This window comes from Ursus arctos, unplaced genomic scaffold, assembly GCF_023065955.2.
Source record: "Ursus arctos isolate Adak ecotype North America unplaced genomic scaffold, UrsArc2.0 scaffold_27, whole genome shotgun sequence".
NCBI classification, from domain to species: Eukaryota; Metazoa; Chordata; class Mammalia; order Carnivora; family Ursidae; genus Ursus; species Ursus arctos.
In genome coordinates, this window is record NW_026622952.1 from 22,498,852 (window position 1) to 22,511,314 (window position 12,463).

General features: G+C 41.1%; 1 long non-coding RNA gene across 2 annotated transcripts in view; it reads left to right on the plus strand.

Annotated features, from left to right (window-relative positions):
- The first annotated feature begins 8,923 nt into the window (after window positions 1–8,923).
- LOC123001544 (uncharacterized) overlaps window positions 8,924–12,463 on the plus strand; it is a 590,601-nt gene continuing 587,061 nt past the window's right edge. For both annotated transcript variants that reach the window (XR_008955962.1, XR_006410538.3), the window contains exon 1: window positions 8,924–9,026. This is a non-coding gene — a long non-coding RNA (uncharacterized LOC123001544). The remainder of the gene's footprint in view (window positions 9,027–12,463) is intronic.

The following is a 12,463-nucleotide window of genomic DNA, read 5'->3' on the forward strand; positions in this document are numbered from 1 at the left end:
GGTATTTCCTAAGTACACGACAGTGCAGCAAACACTGGGTTTTCTTCTTTTTATAACTCTTGCTCTCAAAAATTTAAATCACTTTGGGGATAAAAGACACATATATTTGAAATAAAATGACACAGAATGTTTTATGGTTACCCATAATTGGTAGTAGAGAAAATACTAGTTAAAGCAGTCTGATTAAGGAGAGATAATCTTAGAATGATCTGATTAGAGGAGAGTCAGCTGGATTCTGAAGGTTTGATAATTTGTAGTTCTGAGAAGAATTATGGGAAAGGGTTTCCAAGTTTGAAAACAAAATACAAGCAAAGGTCTGATGGTAGAATGTACAATTTCTATTATTTTAGGAAAAGTAGGAAAATAAGCCGATATGACTAACAACCACTTTTTCATTTTCCATAAATATTATGTATAAAATGAATAAGAAACCATATTCTCAACATTTCAGATTTATTTGACTTGCCTGAACACATATAGGCAAAATACAATCTGTATTTAAAATGCTAATTTGGGGGGCACCTGGGTGGCTCAGTCAGTTAAGCGTTTGCCTTCAGCTCAGGTCATGATCTCAGGGTCCTGGGATTGAGCCCCGGGTCAGACTCCCTGCTCAAGGGGAGCCTGCTTCTCCCTCTGCCTCTGCTCCTGCCCCCTGCTAGTGCTCTGTCTTTCTCAAATGAATAAATAAATAAATAAATAAATAAATAAATAAAAATAAAATGCTAATTTGGCCTTTAAAATCTGACTATGTTAATTAGGATGAATTAGAGCAAACCTGTCTATCGGATTTGCCAATTAATATGCATGACCATTAGACTGACTGATGAAAACATTAGCGCACAGGTAAAATGCTTTAAAACAAAGATGCTTCCAACTCTGCCCTAGGAATCGTGAATATTGCATAGTTTGTAGAGCGTGTTTACATGCTCCCATCATCCTGATGGGTTAACTGTGGCAGCTGAAGTCCATGGCAGAGTTCCTATCTCATAATAGACACTAGACTCGAACGTGGAATTCTGGGGTGCATTGGACTGGACATGTGGGAGGCATATCATCACTCTTTAGTTGATTCATGTTACAGGTTAGAGGCTAGGAATTTTTCTTAATCTACAAAATACACTATAGAATCCTAGAACTCAATGCCACAGAAGATTTATCCTATCTTTTTTTATTATTATTATTAATTCAAAGACAAATCAACAGATAACTACCTATGAAGGACGGAAAGCAAATCGCATACATGCTGGGAACACGAACGGGAAAACGTGTGTGGGTCAAGTGCCAAGAGACATCCTGGAATTTGAAGACCCAGTCGTTGACTCTTCGCCTTGGAAGTGCAGAATCTGGCACTTCCAATGTCTTCAGAGTCATGGATCTGACCACATTCTGTAAATCAGTTACAAACTCATCCACACGTTGCCCAAATATATAAAATAATACGGCAGTAAAATGGTATTCTTTTTTTTTTTTTTAAAGATTTTTTATTTATGTATTCGACAGGATAGAGACAGCCAGCGAGAGAGGGAACACAAGCAGGGGGAGTGGGAAAGGAAGAAGCAGGCTCATAGCGGAGGAGCCTGATGCGGGGCTCGATCCCATAACGCCGGGATCACGCCCTGAGCCGAAGGCAGACGCTTAACTGCTGTGCCACCCAGGCACCCCAGTAAAATGGTATTTTTAGTAGAGTCTCCTGACGATTTAAAATAGTTTGTAATAACCTAAGTTATACATAAAATATGTATTATTTGGTGAGCATGAGACTACAGATATTTATTGAAATAGCACAAAAGCAAACATCTGTAATTCTGACCTGTTAGTATTTCCTGTTCATAGCTAAAAGAGAGCACCAGCTAAAATCAGTGCATCTCACTCAGATCTGATAAAAACAGGTGGAAAGAGTATTGGTTTCCCACAAGAAACAGGTGTTGGTGGGAATGCAAACTGGTGCAGCCACTGGGGAAAACCATATGGAGGCTCCTCAAAATTAAAAATGAAACTACCATAGGATTCACTAATTCCACCACTGGGCGTTTACCCAGAGGAAATGAAAACACTAATTTGAAAAGAGATGTGCACCCCTAAGTTTATGCGGCATGATTATATAATGTGTGTGTGTGTGTGTGTGTGTGTGTGTGTGTGTGTGTATATATACATATATATACACACACACACACACACATACATACTTATATAATAGCCATGGTATGGAAGGAACCCATGTCCATTGATGGATGAATGGACAAAGATGTGGTATATATGCATATATAATGGATATTACTCAGCTGTAAAAAAAAAGAAAAAAAGAGATCTTGCCATTTGCAATGACATGGGTGGATGTAGAGGGCATAATGCTAAGTGAAACATGTCCATCAGAGAAAGACAAATACCATATGATTTTATTTGATTTAAGAAACACACAAATGAACAAAGAAAAAAAAGAGACAAACTAAAAAACCCTTAACTACAGAGAACAAACTGGTAGTTGCCAGAGGGGTGGTAAGTGGGGCAATGTGGGGGAAAGGTGAAAGGAATTAAGAGTACACTTATAGTAATGAGCACTGAGTAGTGTACAGAATTGTTGAATCACTGTATTGTGCACCTGAAACTGTATGTTAACTACACATCCCAGAATTTAAAAAATAAGAGTGATGGTGTCTATTACTCTGGGTGCTGAAGAATATATATATAATATTTATTATATTATAATATATATATTTATATAATTTATATTATATAAATATATATATATTTAAGATTTTATTTATTTGACAGAGAGAGACAGTGAGAGAGGGAACACAAGCAGAGGGAGTGGGAGAGGGAGAAGCAGTCTCCTCACTGAGCAGGGAGCCCGACGTGGGGCTCGATCCCAGGACCCTGGGATCTGACCTGAGCCAAAGGCAGATGCTTAATGAGTGAGTCACCCAGGCACCCTGAAGAATATATTTTTAACACAATACTTCCCCCTCACCCTAAGGGGGTGGGGTCCTGAAACCCACTGTGGGAAAATAGAAATTAAGAAAAATGAATGGGCTCAGAGGATATCACATTTGAATCTATTAAAACCCCAACATAAAACAATAATATGTAAAATAAAACTAGGTAATAGTGTTTCTCTCATGTTAATTTAGTCAGATTAGGAACTGTGCTGTTAATTGTGTCTCGGCATAATGAGACTTCAGCCTTCCTCTCTTAGGAAGGAGTTCACTACCTACAAGCTCCCTCCTGCACTCATTGGCTCGTGACAAGGTCTCTCTCATGGGAGATTAGTTAATGGTTATCCAACTCAGAGGTTTACTGTGAGATATAAATGAAAAATGGCATGGAAACACAGTGAAGCCCTCACTAAAAGCTAGTCATTACTGATACTATGATCATTATTGTTTCCATCCTTAATAATACTTTTGTTGCTAGTTACATAGGAACTTTCTTCTCCAAGGATCCACAGTTGCTTGCAAATTTGTTTCTTTACACTGTGCAAACTGTGAAGGGTGAAGGGTGTTTTTGTTTTGTTTTGTTGGTTTTTTCCTTCTTCTTAATCTGAGATGACACTGAGTCTCATAGTCCCATTGGCAAGGGCTGTTCAGAGTTTATTGTGAGGAGTGTTCTGGGGCTGAGCCCGGTGCCTACGAGAGAGAGTTGCCCTTTGTAAATTGTCAGAAATTCCTAGGAGCCCAGGGGAGCCTGGGTGGCTCAGTCAGTTAAGCATCTGACTCTTGATTTCGGCTCAGGTCGCGATCTCAGGGTTGTGAGATCGAGTTCCTCAACAGGTTCCATAGTCAGCAGGGAGTCTGTTTGAGATTCTCTCTCCTTCTCCCCCTCCTCCCCCCAACTTGCACACGCTCTCTCTCTCTCAAATCAATCAATCTCTTTAAAAAAATTCCTAGGAGCCCAGAGTGTGGAAGTGGCAGATCACGTGGTGTGTATATGCTGATACTGGGATATGCACACCCAGGTATAAACATACATACACCGTATGTGCACCTGCACACGTGTGTGGTCAGTGCCTTTCTGAATTCCTTGTTTTTGACCGCACTTATGTAATTTACAGAATCTCTCCGATGCCTATTTGGAAATGGTCTGGTTAATTTCAGTTTTTCAAATTGCTACTGTTGAGGAGTTATTTTTGCAAACCGCCTTCCTAATCCTGAGAACGGATTCCCCACTACAGTAGGAACTGTGTAAGGGCAGAGATCATTTCCCTGCTCTACCCTTAGCCTGTAGATTCATTCTTGCCTAAGTAGGTGCGGCACGTGGTGAATATCAGGGGGCAGGGGAGAGAAGGGCTTTCAGAGTCAGTTCAATCAGGGTTTCCTCTCTGCCACAGGCTAGAGCATCAGCCTTATATAGTCAGGGCAAAGCTCTTTCCTCCCTGAAAGGAAATCACAGTTATGACTGCTATTCTTTTAAAGAAATAGGAAGGCTATCACTTCCTTTTCTCAAGACTTTATTCTGTTTACGGAAGTATTCACTTTTTCTCTGCCTTATGGACGATTTCTTTTGTTCTGTTCTTAATCCCCGACTTCATCTTTTACTAGCTCTTACCCATGAGAATGTTCAGAAGGTTGTGTATGTCAGATGTACAGGATCCATTCTCCAGGAATGTGAAATGTAGAAGGAAAACACTCTTTACCAGAATTTCAAGAGACTTTATGAAATAAATACGCTATCTGTGTGGCAACTCTCAAATCATTACTGTTGATGTTCCTGCCTGAAATTTTTTTGTCTCCAAGATAATCTGGAATGTGTTGATTTTACAGTTTAGTTTCAGAATTTTGGAGATTTTTGTTGCCACTCCTCAATGAAAAAAAAAAAATACAATCAATTAGTTAATGCATGCGAAAGTGTTCTATGAGCTACAAAGAACACTAAAAGAGCTTCCATTGCTCTTTACAAAATATTGCTCTTTATTGTACCTCTTTACAACGCACAGTTGTGTCCCAGAATTATTCTAAGTGTGTCTCATAGATGCATATTCCATTTTTATGTATGTAGATAGTTAAGGTAAAAATAATAAAATTTAGGCTGTTGTAGACTATCACTTATGGAGATCCTCCCAATGTTTCATAATAACCAACACATTTTGGTCACCCACAGAAATTTTGTTGGTATTTTGAAGTTTTAAATTTCTGTGAATGATCAATACAAACAAAACAAGCAATTTATTTGGTCAAGGCCCTGATACCCCTAAGTGGCACTGTGACTGAGGTGTTTGCTACTTCATTCATAATTGTGTGGATGGATGGATGGATGGATGGATGGATGGATGGATGGATGACAGGTGGGTAGATAAATAGAGTGGAACTTCTGATCCTTTTTGTTTTAGAATAATTTTTGGAAAAGTCACAATTTGGACTGTTTTGCATTACTTTATAGAATCTCATACACAAAAATGTGAATTCATGTTATTTTTATTTCAGCATACACATTTAAATAGTTTTTAGATGGGATTTCTAAGGTATATTTAGACTATGCCTGCTTTATGAAGAAATCCTCTCTCACTATGATTCTCAGAAGGAAAATATCCCAGTTGAGATGGAGAGTTCCCTCCCTCGGTAGCTCCTACCTCATTTTCCCCACTGGCAGGAATCTGTAAACTAGTTTTGAGTTAAAATGCAGGCCTTTCTTAAAGCTTTTTACCACATTCTATAAACTGTCAGTTTATAAGATCGAGTCTCCCACTGGAACATAAATTGCTAGAGGATTGACACTGGATCTCATTCATCTGTGCACCTTCTGTGCTCATTGTTGAAGTAAATTAAACTGAGTTCATCTCTTGAAGCCTTTGAACCTGGACACAATTCATCCTCTTTACCTAAGGAGGCTTTGCCTTTAATGGAAATTTTATTCTCTTTGCATGTTCTTCTCAAACTTAGAGAAGGCCCTACCACAGCTCCTGTTGTCCATGGTATGTGCCCCCCCTCTTCTTCCAGAGGCAGAAGCTAGAGTGGTGATGGAAACATGGGGGTCTCACTTGTGTCTGATGAACCAGCATGACCAGCTCGGATTTCTGTCTGTGTCTTCTCACTCACCTGGAACCCCATGTCATCCCGGGTATTGACCGGGAGCCACTTCTTTAGGGCTTTCTCCATTAGAGCAGTCTTTAGGGAAATTTTGTTAAGACTCTCTTTTCCTTTCTAAACATCACAGTGTCATTGGGGTTTGTTTTTCATGCTTTTTGAACAGTGATTAACCAACAGAAATCCAGCATAAAAAGTATTCTTTTCCTTTTTCAGTTGTAGAAAATGTATTTTCTTTAAAAAAAAAATCATAAGACATCTAAGGAAAGATCAGTACATTTTAGGTAAAGTGATAGCTCTTGAAGAAGGTGCTGCTAGAACAGGACATTTTAGTTTATTCATTTTTTTAAAAGATTTATTTTTAAGTAATCTCTACACTCAATGAGCGGCTAGAACTCACAACCGCAAGATCAAGAGTCGTGCTTTGGTGGCTGAGCCAGCCAGATGCCCTCATAACAGGACATTTTAGTCTGGAGACATGGATGCTGAGTTGCCAGAGGATAGAATTCTATAAAATGTAGCGCATTTGAACAGCTTCGTTCAGCAAACTTTCACTGACGCCTACAATGTGGCTGGTATACCAGATGTCTAGGATATACATGTGTATGTGCACACACGCACAGACACAAACTATTCAGTCATTATTTTATGAAGACGTTTTTTAAGAGCAGTTTTATGTTCTCCGCAAAATTAAGAGGAAGTGTGTGTGTGTGTGTCCCTGTCTGTCCCCTGTCCCACACATGCACGGCTTACCGCGTTACCAACATCTCCCACCAGAGGGCGCATTTATTACAATCAGTGAACCTTGGGCACAGATACAATGCCATGTATCCAACATTAGATCGTCGCACAGCATAGTTTCACTGCCCTAAAAATGCTCCCTGCTTCACCTATTCATCCCTCCCCCATTCTGGTCACCTTTTTAAGTCCATAATTTAGAAAGGGAAAACAATTAGAGAAGAATATTATGTGCCATAAAAAAGTCAATAGAGCTGTGAAAAATCAGTTCTGCTTATAGAAATTAGAAAAAACATCACAAAATAGGTGGCCTTTAAGTTGGACCACAGAGAAAAAGAGAATTATTCCAGGTGGTGAAATCTAGGGCTTTCCAGACTGTATAAACAGAAAGAGATTTTAAATGGCACGTTGTGTTCAGTGATGTGCGAGACATTTTGGGGTAGTTTTGTGCAAGAAGGGAGATGGTAAATGGTGAGGATGGGGAAAGAGATTAGGGTCAGACAGGAATGGATCTTACATGTCATGAGAAGGGACTTAGATTTCATGCTGTAGACAGTGGAGAAGTGATGGACAGCTTGAATAGAAGGGTGATAACGAAGGCCATAATGAAGTGGAGATTTTAAGACAATTTTATGGGAAGACTGAAGACTTTAGAGGAATGGAAAGACACTCAAAGTAGGTGATCAGAGAGGAACGATTACAACAGTACAGGAGGGAGATTCTGCTCAGGAGGCAAGGTCACTCCCACTGTGACACTTACTGCTTATGAATATCTTTTTATAAATATCGTCGGGGATTACAGGTAGAATCATGACATAACTTGGACATGATGTTCAGTATCTGACAGTGGGTTTTCATCTTATTTTCCTGCATATTTCTCTGTTGTTAATCATTCAACAAATACTAGAAAATATATATAAGAGACCATGGCTTTGGACATATAAAATGCAAACAAAACAAACCAAACAAAACCACCTAGAACTTTGGGATATACTCTGATTTGATTGAAGGACAGCAAGGACATTTATATTCTGGCTTCAACCCTTCCTCTCTGTGCCGTCTTGGGATAGTAAATTATAAACCCCTTCTCTATATGGAAGACTTCACGATACCTCCCCTTATTTTTCCTGCTGCCAGTGCCTGCAGGTTAAATGGGACCCCCTAGGGTGAGGGTGGGGTCTGGTAGAAAGTGGGAAAATATGGGATCATTTACATGTGGCTTCACATTACAAGTTAAGGGGCATGCTGTCTAGTCAGGGGAACAGATGAAGATTGGAGCCTGATAAAGGCTTGATATATAAAGAGAGTAGATTTTCCTGAAATGGAAATCTCCCTGGGGAGCACTTTCTTCAGAAAATAAGACAGAGTTGTGGTGAGAGGTAAAATATGACCGAGGTCCAATGCAGAGTTAATGCTGGGGTCTTTCCACATGCCCTGTATTTCATCACTACTAGTGTTTGGACTGTCATTTGGAACATGAAACTCACCTGTTTGCCAAGTCTTATAATAAGTTGTAACGCGGATCTCCTCAGCCTTCTGGGGGCACTAGGGCCTAATGTCTTTATCTTTGATTCTTCAAAGTGTTAAGAAGCAGGGATCCTCATTTTGCCCTTTATTAATCATAGGCTGAGTTAATAACAGTTTCCATTTCTCAGAAACTGCAGAGAAGCAATGTCTTAAAGAAATTAGAGATATCCTTTTCTTACTCTCGATGGAGCCAACCAGCTCTGCAACGGGCTTGAGCTCCAGGAGAGCCGAATGAGCTTGCAACCCTGTTAGAGTCTCCTGGACCCCACATACTGAGGATTTGGGCAGAGTCCATGAGGGACAAAATAATCTCTTTGAGCAAAAGAGGTTGGCTTGTCTGGAAAGATCATTTATAATGTGCCTAAGTCCGGCTGAGGCTCCATTCCATTTAGCTCCTTTAAGTTGCTCGTGGGTGATCCACTGCTGGGGCTGGAAGGAATCAGAGGTTCGTCTTGGTGCCATGGACGGTTTTCCATACTGGTTAATTTTTGGCACTGAGACTCGTCTGCCCTGCCTTTTCAGAAGTCATGTGGTGTCAACAGTTTTTCAGGGACATGATTCATCCTAGATTGGAAGATTTGCAGGGGAGCTGATTGCACAACCTTTATTGCTAAATCATTTTGACGTTTAACAACGTCCCCTGCCAGGAAGTTCTTCCTTCTGTCTGAGAGGTCGGCAGCCTCTGGCAGGGGTTCCCCATCGTTTGATTAAGAGGAGATTCTTTTCATTTCACAAAGCTTTAAGGTAACTGGCGGGAGGAACAGAAGCTTGCAAAATATGTTCAGTGTGAGGGGGTATTCACTTTTCCCTGGTGGGAATCCTAAGAGGCTTAGGGGAAGTGGATCCACGTGGAGGTGTGTAAGAGGGACGACACGGGCGTGTCCACAGCTTTGCCTGCATGGGTGAGGGGCTGCTGGTCTGCCATTTACCTCCTGCGGCCGGCGAAGGGCGAATATCACATCAGGAGTAATAACCAGCGGGAAAATGTGACCAACACCCGCTTCTCAACATTGACCTCTCTATTCTTACGTTCCTTTTCCCCTTAAACTCTTGCTTTTGGTATCACTGTCCCACGAGTCCTTTGTAATGTAGATGACTGGAAACTAGTCAGTTTCTGCCTGCCACTGGAATCTTTGGATCTTCCGGATGTCTCCGTGAAGCACTTAGAGTCTCTTCCAAGTCATCCTGTTATTTTCGGCTTTTCTTTTCTGCCTCCTTGTCTTAATTACAACGAAGCGAGCGAGACTGGAGATCCCTCCCCATTCCATCCAGAATATTCAGTACCTTTCCTCCTGGGACCCAACCCCAGCCATATCTGTCCATTAATACAACTTTCTCTTATTGCTTTCTTGGCCGTGGAAACTGGTCGGATTTAATTAGCTTCTAAGTTACTTATTGAAGATACTCACTCATTTCCTACCGTGCGGTGAGGTGCGTGGCTCCGGCTACAGCGGCGTCATCAGACCTCTGCTCTTGGCAGCCTGGCGGGGCGTCTTCCCAGCGCCCAGCAGCGCCCTCCCTGAACCAAGCGGACGATGACCGCTCTCTGGCCATAGGCAATGAAGTATTCAGTTTTCTGCTCCCCGGGTTTATGTATTAAGACAGAAAAGACCATCATGACACAAAGCATGCTGGTTTTGGATGGCCGCTGAATCGGTCATTAATCCTGCTTTGCAGTTTTCTTTACAGGAACATCATGCAGGTTACCTTTTGTTCCTTGAGGATTCTCAAGAGGTCTAGAATAAACCTGTGGCCTCGTCTCTGTCTTCAGATAGCTCTTATTTCAGTCGAGAGAGAGAAATAACACAAACGAGATGGAACTGGAATGCAGGATGTGACGATGAGTAAGTCATAACGCGTGTGAGGCAAAGCCCTCGTTCTGAGGGAAGCCCGGTGAGAGGGGTGCCGTTCCTGAAGGTTCTAGCCAAAGATGCAGGTACAGCCCCAGATCCAGTTCGGTGCAGGAGGAGGGGGATGGCCCTGGACTCTGTTACAACCTGTGCTGAGTGGTAGGAAATCCAGTGAAATCAAGGCTCCGGCAGGGCCAGGCCACCTCTGAAGCTGTATTGGACCCACCCTTGCTCTTGCTTGCTTCTGGTGGCTCGTTGGCATCTTTGGGGTTCCTGGGTTTGCAGCTACATCGCCCCACTTTGCCTTCATCATCGTACCCTGTTCTCTTGGCATGGCTCCGTCTTCACAGGGCTGTCTTCTTATAACTACTGGGTGCCTCGGACTAAAACTCTGCCCCACTCCTCATCTTAACCCATCATCCTACCTAATTCCATATGTAAAACCCTTCTTCCAGATAAGGTCACATTCTCATGTACTGGGAGTCAGGACTTCAACATGTCTTTTTTTTTTGCGGGGGGGGGGGTTACACAATTCAACCCATAACAAGGGATAAAATGACACAATCTGAAAAGAATTAAATTTCTTCTTCATCTTTAATTTGTATACTTGTAAGGGTAGGGGCAGAAGGAGAGGGAGAAGCAGACTCCCCGCTGAGCAGGGAGCCCAATATGGGGCTCAATCCCAGGATCCCGGGATCATGACCTGAGCCAAAGGCAGATGCTTCACTGACTGAGCCACCTAGGCGTCCCCCTATACTTGTGAATTTTTTGTGTCTAGATTGCATGATGAAAAATCTTCAAAAAATACTAAAAAGTATAACGATAAAGGATTTTCATCTCTTTAAAAGAGTGTACACTATTTAAGCTAAGTGTAGTATGTTTAAATTGATTTTTAACAGGTTTTAGCAACTGTTTTCAAAAGCCAGATGATGGATTGATGGTGTGAACAGAGAAGGAGCTCTCTGCTGGCAGCATGCAGTACTGTCTGTCCTCCTTATTAGAATTATTAACGGCATAGAAAGATGAGTATTTCACTGATACAGTTATTGGTAACACACAGTATGCCAGTTGCAACTGAAAGTTAAGAAAAACAAACAGAATAAATACAAAATCATTTATTTAAGTTTTTTTTTTAAAGATTAACCTTACAATTCTCAGGTAAGATATTCTCAGTTATCAAACCTAATTTTAAAAAGAGCAGAAGCTTTGGGCATAGCTGTCAAAATTCAATGCAACTTTAGATAAAAGTGGCATAAATATAATATGGAGAACATTCAAAGTATTGTCTAATCCTTAGTGCGTCATTCAATGAGGACATGCACAAAAAGGCTTAAGCTCGGAGAAAATTGACTGAGGAAATAAATTTAGTAGGTGAGAAAGAAAAAAATGTTAATACAGCTGTAACACAGTACTTTGAATTCTGCAGTCCAAGTATTTCTTCCAGGTACCATCCCTGGCATTGCAGATCCAGGGAAAGCAGCCGTCAGAGGCAGAGGGAATGCTGATGTAGGACTCTCGAAGTCTGACAGTCTCCAGGGACAAGGAGATAAGCCCTTGAAAGCACAATTGCATTTATAATCAACATACGTCCTTCAATTTATTGTATCTTTCTCTGATGTATTTTTTCCATCCCACCACTAGTTAGAATTGTAGAACAGTTTGCTACCACTCCAAATTAGAGGATGCACTTTGGCTCCAAAGACATTTTACAGTCTCATTTTTAAATGAGCAAATGGTTAGCAAAAGAGCTGCCCCCACCCCACCCTGGCAGATGACACTAATGCTCGTCTCCGATAGATGGCGCTCTTGAAACTAAAAGCACATTTCTGCACACTGTGCTGTTCTGAGGAAGGTGCCTGAGGTAGTTTTTTCTGCTGTCTTCCAGAGATCTCTTGTTTATGAATGGATATTGTTGGTGCTTACTTTCTCATTAACAACAGTTTCTCTCCCTACATCTAATTTTAATAAAAGTGCAACATCCTTCATCCGCAATGAAGTGTTCTTGACATACTGACCAGCCTTCAAAGCAATTTAAACCCTCGTAGATATTGAATGTTGAGTGTGAATGTTCAGTGGCTTCTAAAAATTCAACATAAATACACTTGACTCTGTTATGAAGCGAATATTGTTATAACCCAGGAAGCCTTTTTAGACCATTATTTGATAGAAGTGGATAGTTGAATGGGGGCTTAACATTAAGAATTAGGATCTATTTAGAAAGAAATGAAATCTGCTTGAAAGTGTGTTTCGTTTTGCTTTACCCCCCACTCTCTGTCTGTGGCTTCTGGCTTCATTAATTACTGTGATTGCTTGAGTCCACCAATTCCCGAT